This window comes from Pongo abelii, chromosome 14 (genome assembly GCF_028885655.2).
Source record: "Pongo abelii isolate AG06213 chromosome 14, NHGRI_mPonAbe1-v2.0_pri, whole genome shotgun sequence".
NCBI classification, from domain to species: Eukaryota; Metazoa; Chordata; class Mammalia; order Primates; family Hominidae; genus Pongo; species Pongo abelii.
In genome coordinates, this window is record NC_071999.2 from 14797078 (window position 1) to 14812048 (window position 14971).

The window sequence follows — 14971 nt, forward strand, 5'->3', positions numbered from 1 at the left end:
CATTCCAATTTCCATTCCATTCCATTCCACTTTCCATTCCACATTTCGTTCAATTTCATTCCACGTTCCATTCCACGTTCCATTCCACATTGAATTCCACTTTCCATTCCACATTCCATTCCATTCCATTCCATTCCAAATTCCATTCCGCTTTGCATTCCACATTGCATTCCACATTCCATTCCATTCCATTCCACGTTTCATTTCACGTTCCATTCCACATTCCATTCCATGATAAATTCCACGTTCCGTTCCATTCCATTGCACATTCCATTCCACCCTCCATTCCATTCCATTCCACGTTCCATTCCACTTTCCATTGTACATTGCATTCCAAGTTCCATTCCACATTCCATTCCACTTTCCATTCCACATTCCATTCCAGGTTCCATTCCATTGCATTCCAAGTTCCATTCCACATTCAATTCCATTACATTCCACGTTCCATTCCACATTCCATTCCACATTCCATTCAACATTCCATTTCTTTCCATTTCACATTCCTTTCCATTCCATTCCACATTCATTTCCACATTCAACTCCTTTCCATTCCACATTCCATTGGACATTCCATTCCATTCCTTTCCACATTCCTTTCCATTGCATTCCAATTTCCATTCTAATCCATTCCATTTTCCATTCCATAACATTCCCCATTCCATTCCATTCCATTCCATTCCACATTCTATTGCATTCGACATTCCATTCTCTTCCATTTCACATTCCACTCCATTCCATTCCATTCCTTTCCACATTCCGTTCCCTTCCACTTCATTCCATTCCATTTCATTCCATTCCTCATTCTATTCCATTCCACATTCCATTCCATTCCACATTCCATTCCACTGTACTCTATTCCATTCCATTCCACATTCCATTCCATGCCATTCCATTCCCCATTTCATTCCATTACACATTCCATTCCATTCCATACCGCATTCCATTCCATTCATTTAGTGCATTCCATTGCATTCCATTCCACATGCCATTATATTCGACATTCCATTCCACATTCCATTCCACGTTCCATTACACGTTCCATTCCATTCCATTCCACATTCAATTCCACTTTCCATTGCATGACATTCCACGTTCCATTCCACATTCCATTGCCCATGCCTCTCCCCGTTCCATGCCACATTCAATTTCACTTTCCATTCCTCTTTCCATTAAAAGGTCCATTCCAATACATTCCACATTCCATTCCACATTCTATTCCACATTCCATTCCACAATCCATTCCGTTCCATTCTCTTCCATTCCACATTCTATTACAAATTCCATTCCTCATTCAATTTCATTCCATTCCACATTCCATTCCATTCCATTCCACATTCCATTTCACATTTCATTCCATGTTGCATTCCACATTCCATTCCACATTCCACTCTAATTTCCATTCAAAATTCCATTCCACGTTCCACTCCATTCCATTCCACGTTCAGTTGCACATTCCATTCCATTCCATTAAACTTTCTATTCCACATTCCGTTCCGTTCCATTCCACATTCCATTCCATTCCATTCCACATTCCATTCCACATTCCATTCCATTCAATTTCGCATTCCATTCCAAATTCCATTCCATTCCATTCAACTTTCCATTCCACATTGCCTTGCATTACATTCCACATTCCATTCTGTTCCATTCCACTTTCCATTACATTCCATACCACATTCCATTCCACATTCCATTCCATTGAATTTCACATTGCCTTCCAAATTCCTTGCCATTCCATTCCACTTTCCTTTCCACATTGCCTTGCATTACATTCCACATTCCATTCCACATTCCAATCCAATCCATTCTATGTTCCATTTCAAGTTCCTTTCCTCAGTGCATTTCACATTCTATTTCACGTTCCATTCCACTCCATTACACGTTCCACCCCACTTTCCATTCCATTCCATTCCACGTTCCATTCCACATTCCATTGCACATTCCATTCCACGTTCCATTCCATTCCACTCCAAGTTCCATTCCAAATTCCGTTCCCTCCCTTTCCACGTTCCATTCTATTCCATTCCACTTTCCATTCCACATACCATTTCACTTTCCATTCCACAATCCATTCCATTCAATTCCATTCCATTCCTTTCCACGTTCCAGTCCATGTTCCATTCCTCGTTGCATTCCATTCCAATCCAGGTTCCATTCGACATTACATTCCTTCCCTTTCCACGTTCCTTTCCGTTCCATTCTACGTTCCATTCCACTTTCCATTCCGCATTCCATTCCACATTCCATTCCACATTAGGTTCCATTCCATTCCACATTCCTTTCCACTTTGCATTCCAAATTCCATTCCATTCCATTACTCATTCTATTCCACATTCCATTCCACATTCCATTCCAAATACCATTCCATTGCATTCCCCATTCCATTCCACATTCGATTCCAATCCATTCCAGATTGCATTCCGTTGCAGAACCCATTCCATTCAACATTCCATTCCATTCCATTTAAACTTTCCATTCCATTCCGTTCCGCATTCGATTTCACCTTCCATTCCATTCCAAATTCCATTCCACACTGCATCCAATTCCATTCCACATTCCATTCCCCAATCTGTTCCATTCCATTCCACCTGCCATTCCATGTTCCATTCCACGTTCCATTCCACGTTCCATTCCACATTCAATTAAACATTTCATTCCACATTCCATTCCATTCCATTCCACAATCCATTCCACTTTACATTCCACATTGCATTCCACATTCGATTCTCTTCCATTCCGCGCTCTTTTCCACGTTCCATTCCACGTTCCATTCCATTCCATACCAAGTTCCATTCCACGTTCCATTCCATTCCACTCCACGTTCCATTCCATGTTCCATTCCATTCCATCCCACGTTCCATTCCCCTTTGCATTCCATTCCATTCCACGTTCCATTACACATTCCATTGTACATTCCATTCTAAGTTCCATTCCACATTCCATTCCACTTTCCATTCCACATTCGATTCCAGGTTCCATTCCATTCCATTCCAAGCTCCATTCCACATTCTATTCCATTCCTTTTAACGTTCCATTCCACATTCCATTCCACGTTCCATTGCACATTCCATTGCACATCGCATTCTACGTTGCATTCCGTATTCCATGTTCCATTCCACTTTCCATTCCACGTTCCATTCCATTCGATTCCATTCCACGTTCTATTCCAGGTTCCATTCAACTTTCAATTCCTCATTCCATTCCACATTCCCTTCTACATTCCATTGCAGTGCATTCCACATTCCAATCCGCATTCCATTCCATTCCTTTCCACATTCGATTCCACATGCCATTCCACATGCCATTCCACCTTTCATTCCATTCCATTCCACGTTCCATTCCTCATTACATTCCACACCCATTCCAAATTCCCTTCCGTTCCATTCCACATTCCTTTCCACTTTCCATTCCGCATTCCTTTCCATTGCATTCCATTCCACATCCCATTCCACATTCCTTTCCACATTCCATTGCAAATTCCGTTTCATTGCATTCCCCATTCCATTCCATTCCATTTCACATTGTATTCCATTGCAGTCCACATTCCATTCATCATTGCCTTCCATTCCTTTTAAACTTTCCATTCCATTGTGTTCCACATTCGATTTCACCTTCCATTCCATTAGAAATTCTATTCCAATTTCCATTCCATTCCATTCCACTTTCCATTCCACATTTCGTTCAATTTCATTCCACGTTCCATTCCACGTTCCATTCCACATTGAATTCCACTTTCCATTCCACATTCCATTCCATTCCATTCCATTCCAAATTCCATTCCGCTTTGCATTCCACATTGCATTCCACATTCCATTCCATTCCATTCCACGTTTCATTTCACGTTCCATTCCACATTCCATTCCATGATAAATTCCACGGTCCGTTCCATTCCATTGCACATTCCATTCCACCCTCCATTCCATTCCATTCCACGTTCCATTCCACTTTCCATTGTACATTGCATTCCAAGTTCCATTCCACATTCCATTCCACTTTCCATTCCACATTCCATTCCAGGTTCCATTCCATTGCATTCCAAGTTCCATTCCACATTCAATTCCATTACATTCCACGTTCCATTCCACATTCCATTCCACATTCCATTCAACATTCCATTTCTTTCCATTTCACATTCCTTTCCATTCCATTCCACATTCATTTCCACATTCAACTCCTTTCCATTCCACATTCCATTGGACATTCCATTCCATTCCTTTCCACATTCCTTTCCATTGCATTCCAATTTCCATTCTAATCCATTCCATTTTCCATTCCATAACATTCCCCATTCCATTCCATTCCATTCCATTCCACATTCTCTTGCATTCCACATTCCATTCTCTTCCATTTCACATTCCACTCCATTCCATTCCAATCCTTTCCACATTCCGTTCCCTTCCACTTCATTCCATTCCATTTCATTCCATTCCTCATTCTATTCCATTCCACATTCCATTCCATTCCACATTCCATTCCACTGTACTCTATTCCATTCCATTCCACATTCCATTCCATGCCATTCCATTCCCCATTTCATTCCATTACACATTCCATTCCATTCCATACCGCATTCCATTGCATTCATTTAGTGCATTCCATTCCATTCCATTCCACATGCCATTATATTCGACATTCCATTCCACATTCCATTCCACGTTCCATTACACGTTCCATTCCATTCCATTCCACATTCAATTCCACTTTCCATTGCATGACATTCCACGTTCCATTCCACATTCCATTGCCCATGCCTCTCCCCGTTCCATGCCACATTCAATTTCACTTTTCATTCCTCTTTCCATTAAAAGGTCCATTCCAATACATTCCACATTCCATTCCACATTCTATTCCACATTCCATTCCACAATCCATTCCGTTCCATTCTCTTCCATTCCACATTCTATTACAAATTCCATTCCTCATTCAATTTCATTCCATTCCACATTCCATTCCATTCCATTCCACATTCCATTTCACATTTCATTCCATGTTGAATTCCACATTCCATTCCACATTCCACTCTAATTTCCATTCAAAATTCCATTCCACGTTCCATTCCATTCCACTCCAAGTTCCATTCCAAATTCCGTTCCCTCCCTTTCCACGTTCCATTCTATTCCATTCCACTTTCCATTCCACATACCATTTCACTTTCCATTCCACAATCCATTCCATTCAATTCCATTCCATTCCATTCCACGTTCCATTCCATGTTCAATTCCTCGTTGCATTCCATTCCAATCCAGGTTCCATTCGACATTACATTCCTTCCCTTTCCACGTTCCTTTCCGTTCCATTCTACGTTTCATTCCACTTTCCATTCCGCATTCCATTCCACATTCCATTCCACATTACGTTCCATTCCATTCCACATTCCTTTCCACTTTCCATTCCAAATTCCATTCCATTCCATTACTCATTCCATTCCACATTCCATTCCACATTCCATTCCAAATACCATTCCATTGCATTCCCCATTCCATTCCACATTCGATTCCAATCCATTCCAGATTGCATTCCGTTGCAGAACCCATTCCATTCAACATTCCATTCCATTCCATTTAAACTTTCCATTCCATTCCGTTCCGCATTCGATTTCATCTTCCATTCCATTCCAAATTCCATTCCACACTGCATTCAATTCCATTCCACATTCCATTCCCCAATCTGTTCCATTCCATTCCACCTTCCATTCCATGTTCCATTCCACGTTCTATTCCACGTTCCATTCCACATTCAATTAAACATTTCATTCCACATTCCATTCCATTCCATTCCACAATCCATTCCACTTTACATTCCACATTGCATTCCACATTCGATTCTCTTCCATTCCGCGCTCTATTCCACGTTCCATTCCACGTTCCATTCCATTCCATACCAAGTTCCATTCCACGTTCCATTCCATTCCACTCCACGTTCCATTCCATGTTCCATTCCATTCCATTCCACGTTCCATTCCCCTTTCCATTCCATTCCATTCCACGTTCCATTACACATTCCATTGTACATTCCATTCTAAGTTCCATTCCACATTCCATTCCACTTTCCATTCCACATTCGATTCCAGGTTCCATTCCATTCCATTCCAAGCTCCATTCCACATTCTATTCCATTCCTTTTAACGTTCCATTCCACATTCCATTCCACGTTCCATTCCACATTCCATTGCACATCGCATTCTACGTTGCATTCCGTATTCCATGTTCCATTCCACTTTCCATTCCACGTTCCATTCCATTCGATTCCATTCCACGTTCTATTCCAGGTTCCATTCAACTTTCAATTCCTCATTCCATTCCACATTCCCTTCTACATTCCATTGCAGTGCATTCCACATTCCATTCCGCATTCCATTCCATTCCTTTCCACATTCGATTCCACATTCCATTCCACATGCCATTCCACCTTTCATTCCATTCCATTCCACGTTCCATTCCTCATTACATTCCACACCCATTCCAAATTCCCTTCCGTTCCATTCCACATTCCTTTAAACTTTCCATTCTGCATTCCTTTCCATTGCATTCCATTCCACATCCCATTCCACTCCATTCCACATCCCATTCCACATTCCTTTCCACATTCCATTGCAAATTCCGTTTCATTGCATTCCCCATTCCATTCCACATTCCATTCCATTGAATTTCACATTGCTTTCCAAATTCCATCCCATTCCATTCCACTTTCCTTTCCACATTGCCTTGCATTACATTCCACATTCCATTCCACATTCCAATCCAATCCATTCAATGTTCCATTTCAAGTTCCTTTCCACAGTCCATTCCACATTCTATTTCACGTTCCATTCCACTCCATTACACGTTCCACCCCACTTTCCATTCCATTCCATTCCACGTTCCATTCCACATTCCATTGCACATTCCATTCCACGTTCCATTAAATTCCACTCCAAGTTCCATTCCACATTCCGTTCCCTCCCTTTCCACGTTCCATTCTATTCCATTCCACGTTCCATTCCACTTTCCATTCCACATTCCATTCCACTTTCCATTCCACAATCCATTCCATTCAATTCCATTCCATTCCATTCCACGTTCCATTCCATGTTCCATTCCTCGTTGCATTCCATTCCACTCCAGGTTCCATTCTACATTACATTCCTTCCCCTTCCACGTTCCTTTCCGTTCCATTCCACGTTCCATTCCACATTCCATTCCGCATTCCATTCCACATTCCATTCCACATTACGTTCCATTCCATTCCACATTCCTTTCCACTTTCCATTCCAAATTCCATTCCATTCCATTACTCATTCCATTCCACATTCCATTCCACATTCCATTCCAAATACCATTCCATTGCATTCCCCATTCCATTTCACATTCGATTCCAATCCATTCCAGATTGCATTCCGTTGCAGAACACATTCCATTCAACATTCCATTCCATTCCATTTAAACTTTCCATTCCATTCCGTTCCGCATTCGATTTCACCTTCCATTCCATTCCAAATTCCATTCCACACTGCATTCAATTCCATTCCACATTCCATTCCACAATCTGTTCCATTCCATTCCACCTTCCATTCCACGTTCCATTCCACGTTCCATTCCACGTTCCATTCCACGTTCCATTCCACATTCAATTAAACATTTCATTCCACATTCCATTCCATTCCATGCCACAATCCATTCCACTTTACATTCCACATTGCATTCCACATTCGATTCTATTCCATTCCGCGCTCTATTCTACTTTCCATTCCACGTTCCATTCCATTCCATGCCACGTTCCATTCCACGTTCCATTCCATTCCACTCCACGTTCCATTCCATGTTCCATTCCATTCCATTCCACGTTCCATTCCATGTTCCATTCCATTCCATTCCACGTTCCATTCCTCCTTCCATTCCATTCCATTCCACGTTCCATTACACATTCCATTGTACATTCCATTCTAAGTTCCATTCCACATTCCATTCCACTTTCCATTCCACATTCGATTCCAGGTTCCATTCCATTCCATTCCAAGCTCCATTCCACATTCTATTCCATTCCTTTTAATGTTCCATTCCACATTCCATTCCACGTTCCATTCCACATTCCATTGCACATCGCATTCTACGTTGCATTCCATATTCCATGTTCCATTCCACTTTCCATTCCACGTTCCATTCCATTCGATTCCATTCCACGTTCTATTCCAGGTTCCATTCAACTTTCAATTCCTCATTCCATTCCACATTCCCTTCTACATTCCATTGCAGTGCATTCCACATTCCATTCCGCATTCCATTCCATTCCTTTCCACATTCGATTCCACATTCCATTCCACATGCCATTCCACCTTTTATTCCATTCCATTCCACGTTCCATTCCGCATTCCATTCCACACCCATTCCAAATTCCCTTCCGTTCCATTCCACATTCCTTTCCACTTTCCATTCCACATTCCTTTCCATTGCATTCCATTCCACATCTCATTCCACATTCCTTTCCACATTCCATTGCAAATTCCGTTTCATTGCATTCCCCATTCCATTCCATTCCATTTCACATTGTATTCCATTGCAGTCCACATTCCATTCATCATTGCCTTCCATTCCTTTTAAACTTTCCATTCCATTGTGTTCCACATTCGATTTCACCTTCCATTCCATTAGAAATTAAATTCCCAATTCCATTCCATTCCATTCCACTTTCCATTCCACATTTCGTTCAATTTCATTCCACGTTCCATTAAACGTTCCATTCCACATTGAATTCCACTTTCCATTCCACATTCCATTCCATTCCATTCCAAATTCCATTCCGCTTTGCATTCCACATTGCATTCCACATTCCATTCCATTCCATTCCACGTTTCATTTCACGTTCCATTCCACATTCCATTCCATGATAAATTCCACGTTCCGTTCCATTCCATTGCACATTCCATTCCACCCTCCATTCCATTCCATTCCACGTTCCATTCCACTTTGCATTGTACATTGCATTCCAAGTTCCATTCCACATTCCATTCCACTTTCCATTCCACATTCCATTCCAGGTTCCATTCCATTGCATTGCAAGTTCCATTCCACATTCAATTCCATTACATTCCACGTTCCATTCCACATTCCATTCAACATTCCATTTCTTTCCATTTCACATTCCTTTCCATTCCATTCCACATTCATTTCTACATTCAACTCCTTTCCATTCCACATTCCATTGGACATTCCATTCCATTGCTTTCCACATTCCTTTCCATTGCATTCCAATTTCCATTCTAATCCATTCCATTTTCCATTCCATAACATTCCCCATTCCATTCCATTCCATTCCATTCCACATTCTATTGCATTCCACATTCCATTCTCTTCCATTTCACATTCCACTCCATTCCATTCCATTCCTTTCCACATTCCGTTCCCTTCCACTTCATTCCATTCCATTTCATTCCATTCCTCATTCTATTCCATTCCACATTCCATTCCATTCCACATTCCATTCCACTGTATTCTATTCCATTCCATTCCACATTCCATTCCATGCCATTCCATTCCCCATTTCATTCCATTACACATTCCATTCCATTCCATACCGCATTCCATTCCATTCATTTAGTGCATTCCATTCCATTCCATTCCACATGCCATTATATTCGACATTCCATTCCACATTCCATTCCACGTTCCATTGCACGTTCCATTCCATTCCATTCCACATTCCATTCCACTTTCCATTGCATGACATTCCACGTTCCATTCCACATTCCATTGCCCATGCCTCTCCCCGTTCCATGCCACATTCAATTTCACTTTCCATTCCTCTTTCCATTCCAAGGTCCATTCCAAAACATTCCACATTCCATTCCACATTCTATTCCACATTCCATTCCACAATCCATTCCGTTCCATTCTCTTCCATTCCACATTCTATTACAAATTCCATTCCTCATTCAATTTCATTCCATTCCACATTCCATTCCATTCCATTCCACATTCCATTTCACATTTCATTCCATGTTGCATTCCACATTCCATTCCACATTCCACTCTAATTTCCATTCAAAATTCCATTCCATGTTCCACTCCATTCCATTCCACTTTCAGTTGCACATTCCATTCCATTCCATTAAACTTTCTATTCCACATTCCATTCCGTTCCATTCCACATTCCATTCCATTCCATTCCACATTCCATTCCACATTCCATTCCATTCAATTTCACATTCCATTCCAAATTCCATTCCATTCCATTCAACTTTCCATTCCACATTGCCTTGCATTACATTCCACATTCCATTCTGTTCCATTCCACTTTCCATTACATTCCATACCACATTCCATTCCACATTCCATTCCATTGAATTTCACATTGCCTTCCAAATTCCTTGCCATTCCATTCCACTTTCCTTTCCACATTGCCTTGCATTACATTCCACATTCCATTCCACATTCCAATCCAATCCATTCAATGTTCCATTTCAAGTTCCTTTCCTCAGACCATTCCACATTCTATTTCACGTTCCATTCCACTCCATTACACGTTCCACCCCACTTTCCATTCCATTCCATTCCACGTTCCATTCCACATTCCATTGCACATTCCATTCCACGTTCCATTCCATTCCACTCCAAGTTCCATTCCACATTCCGTTCCCTCCCTTTCCACGTTCCATTCTATTCCATTCCACGTTCCATTCCTCTTTCCATTCCACATACCATTCCACTTTTCATTCCACAATCCATTCCATTCAATTCCATTCCATTCCATTCCACGTTCCATTCCATGTTCCATTCCTCGTTGCATTCCATTCCAATCCAGGTTCCATTCTACATTACATTCCTTCCCTTTCCATGTTCCTTTCCGTTCCATTCTACGTTCCATTCCACTTTCCATTCCGCATTCCATTCCACATTCCATTCCACATTACGTTCCATTCCATTCCACATTCATTTCCACTTTCCATTTCAAATTCCATTCCATTCCATTACTCATTCCATTCCACATTCCATTCCACATTCCATTCCAAATACCATTCCATTGCATTCCCCATTCCATTCCACATTCGATTCCAATCCATTCCAGATTGCATTCCATTGCAGAACCCATTCCATTCAGCATTCCATTCCATTCCATTTAAACTTTCCATTCCATTCCGTTCCGCATTCGATTTCAACTTCCATTCCATTCCAAATTCCATTCCACACTGCATTCAATTCCATTCCACATTCCATTCCCCAATCTGTTCCATTCCATTCCACGTTCCATTCAACGTTCCATTCCACGTTCCATTCCACGTTCCATTCCACATTCAGTTAAACATTTCATTCCACATTCCATTGCATTCCATTCCACAATCCATTCCACTTTACATTCCACATTGCATTCCACATTCGATTCTATTCCATTCCGCGCTCTAATCCACTTTCCATTACACATTCCATTCCATTCCATACCAAGTTCCATTCCACGTTCCATTCCGTTCCATTAAACGTTCCATTCCATGTTCCATTCCATTCCATTCCAGGTTCCATTCCTCCTTCCATTCCATTTCATTGCACGTTGCAGTACACATTCCATTGTACATTCCATTCTAAGTTCCATTCCACATTCCATTCCACTTTCCATTCCACATTCGATTCCAGGTTCCATTCCATTCCATTCCAAGCTCCATTCCACATTCTATTCCATTCCTTTTAATGTTCCATTCCACTTTCCATTCCACGTTCCATTCCACATTCCATTGCACATCGCATTCTACGTTGCATTCCATATTCCATGTTCCATTCCTCTTTCCATTCCACGTTCCATTCCCCAATCTGTTCCATTCCATTCCACCTTCCATTCCACGTTCCATTCCACGTTCCATTCCACGTTCCATTCCACATTCAATTAAACATTTCATTCCACATTCCATTCCATTCCATTCCACAATCCAGTCCACTTTACATTCCACATTGCATTCCACATTCGATTCTATTCCATTCCGCGCTCTATTCTACGTTCCATTCCACGTTCCATTCCATTCCATGCCATGTTCCATTCCACGTTCCATACCATTCCACTCCACGTTCCATTCCATGTTCCATTCCATTCCATTCCACGTTCCATTCCATGTTCCATTCCACTTTCCATTCCACGTTCCATTCCATTCGATTCCATTCCACGTTCTATTCCAGGTTCCATTCAACTTTCAATTCCTCATTCCATTTCACATTCCCTTCTACATTCCATTGCAGTGCATTCCACATTCCATTCCGCATTCCATTCCATTCCTTTCCACATTCGATTCCACATTCCATTCCACATGCCATTCCACCTTTTATTCCATTCCATTCCACGTTCCATTCCGCATTACATTCCACACCCATTCCAAATTCCCTTCCGTTCCATTCCACATTCCTTTCCACTTTCCATTCCACTTTCCTTTCCATTGCATTCCATTCCACATCCTATTCCACATTCCTTTCCACATTCCATTGCAAATTCCGTTTCATTGCATTTCCCATTCCATTCCATTCCATTTCACATTGTATTACATTGCAGTCCACATTCCATTCATCATTGCCTTCCATTCCTTTTAAACTTTCCATTCCATTTTGTTCCACATTCGATTTCACCTTCCATTCCGTTAGAAATTCCATTCCAAATTCCATTCCATTCCATTCCACTTTCCATTCCACATTTCGTTCAATTTCATTCCACGTTCCATTCCACGTTCCATTCCACATTGAATTGCACTTTCCATTCCACATTCCATTCCATTTCATTCCAAATTCCATTCCGCTTTGCATTCCACATTGCATTCCACATTCCATTCCATTCCATTCCACGTTTCATTTCACGTTCCATTCCACATTCCATTCCATGATAAATTCCACGTTCCGTTCCATTCCATTGCACATTCCATTCCACCCTCCATTCCATTCCATTCCACGTTCCATTCCACTTTCCATTGTACATTGCATTCCAAGTTCCATTCCACATTCCATTCCACTTTCCATTCCACATTCCATTCCAGGTTCCATTCCATTGCATTCCAAGTTCCATTCCACATTCAATTCCATTACATTCCACGTTCCATTCCACATTCCATTCCACATTCCATTCAACATTCCATTTCTTTCCATTTCACATTCCTTTCCATTCCATTCCACATTCATTTCCAAATTCAACTCCATTCCAGTCCACATTCCATTGAACATTCCATTCCATTCCATTCCACATTCCTTTCCATTGCATTCCAATTTCCATTCTAATCCTTTCCATTTTCCATTCCATAACATTCCCCATTCCATTCTATTCCATTCCATTCCACATTCTATTGCATTCCACATTCCATTCTCATCCATTTCACATTCCACTCCATTCCATTCCATTCCTTTCCACATTCCGTTCCATTCCATTTCATTCCATTCCATTTCATTCCATTCCTCATTCTATTCCATTCCACATTCCATTCCATTCCACATTCCATTCCACTGTATTCTATTCCATTCCATTCCACATTCCATTCCATGCCATTCCATTCCCCATTTCATTCCATTACACATTCCATTCCATTCCATACCGCATTCCATTGCATTCATTTAGTGCATTCCATTCCATTCCATTCCACATGCCATTATATTCGACATTCCATTCCACATTCCATTCCACGTTCCATTACACGTTCCATTCCATTCCATTCCACATTCCATTCCACTTTCCATTGCATGACATTCCACGTTCCATTCCACATTCCATTGCCCATGCCTCTCCCCGTTCCATGCCACATTCAATTTCACTTTCCATTCCTCTTTCCATTCCAAGGTCCATTCCAATACATTCCACATTCCATTCCACATTCTATTCCACATTCCATTCCACAATCCATTCCGTTCCATTCTCTTCCATTCCACATTCTATTACAAATTCCATTCCTCATTCAATTTCATTCCATTCCACATTCCATTCCATTCCATTCCACATTCCATTTCACATTTCATTCCATGTTGCATTCCACATTCCATTCCACATTCAACTCTAATTTCCATTCAAAATTCCATTCCATGTTCCACTCCATTCCATTCCACTTTCAGTTGCACATTCCATTCCATTCCATTAAACATTCTATTCCACATTCCGTTCCTTTCCATTCCACATTCCATTCCATTCCATTCCACATTCCATTCCACATTCCATTCCATTCAATTTCTCATTCCATTCCAAATTCCATTCCATTCCATTCAACTTTCCATTCCACATTGCCTTGCATTACATTCCACATTCCATTCTGTTCCATTCCACTTTCCATTACATTCCATACCACATTCCATTCCACATTCCATTCCATTGAATTTCACATTGCCTTCCAAATTCCTTGCCATTCCATTCCACTTTCCTTTCCACATTGCCTTGCATTACATTCCACATTCCATTCCACATTCCAATCCAATCCATTCAATGTTCCATTTCAAGTTCCTTTCCACAGTCCATTCCACATTCTATTTCACGTTCCATTCCACTCCATTACACGTTCCACCCCACTTTCCATTCCATTCCATTCCACGTTCCATTCCACATTCCATTGCACATTCCATTCCACGTTCCATTCCATTCCACTCCAAGTTCCATTCCAAATTCCGTTCCCTCCCTTTCCACGTTCCATTCTATTCCATTCCACGTTCCATTCCACTTTCCATTCCACATTCCATTCCACTTTCCATTCCACAATCCATTCCATTCAATTCCATTCCATTCCATTCCACGTTCCATTCCATGTTCCATTCCTCGTTGCATTCCATTCCACTCCAGGTTCCATTCTACATTACATTCCTTCCCTTTCCACGTTCCTTTCCGTTCCATTCCACGTTCCATTCCACGTTCCATTCCACATTCAATTAAACATTTCATTCCACATTCCATTTCATTCCATTCCACAATTCATTCCACTTTACATTCCACATTGCATTCCACATTCAATTCTATTCCATTCCGTGCTCTATTCTACGTTCCATTCCACGTTCCATTACAT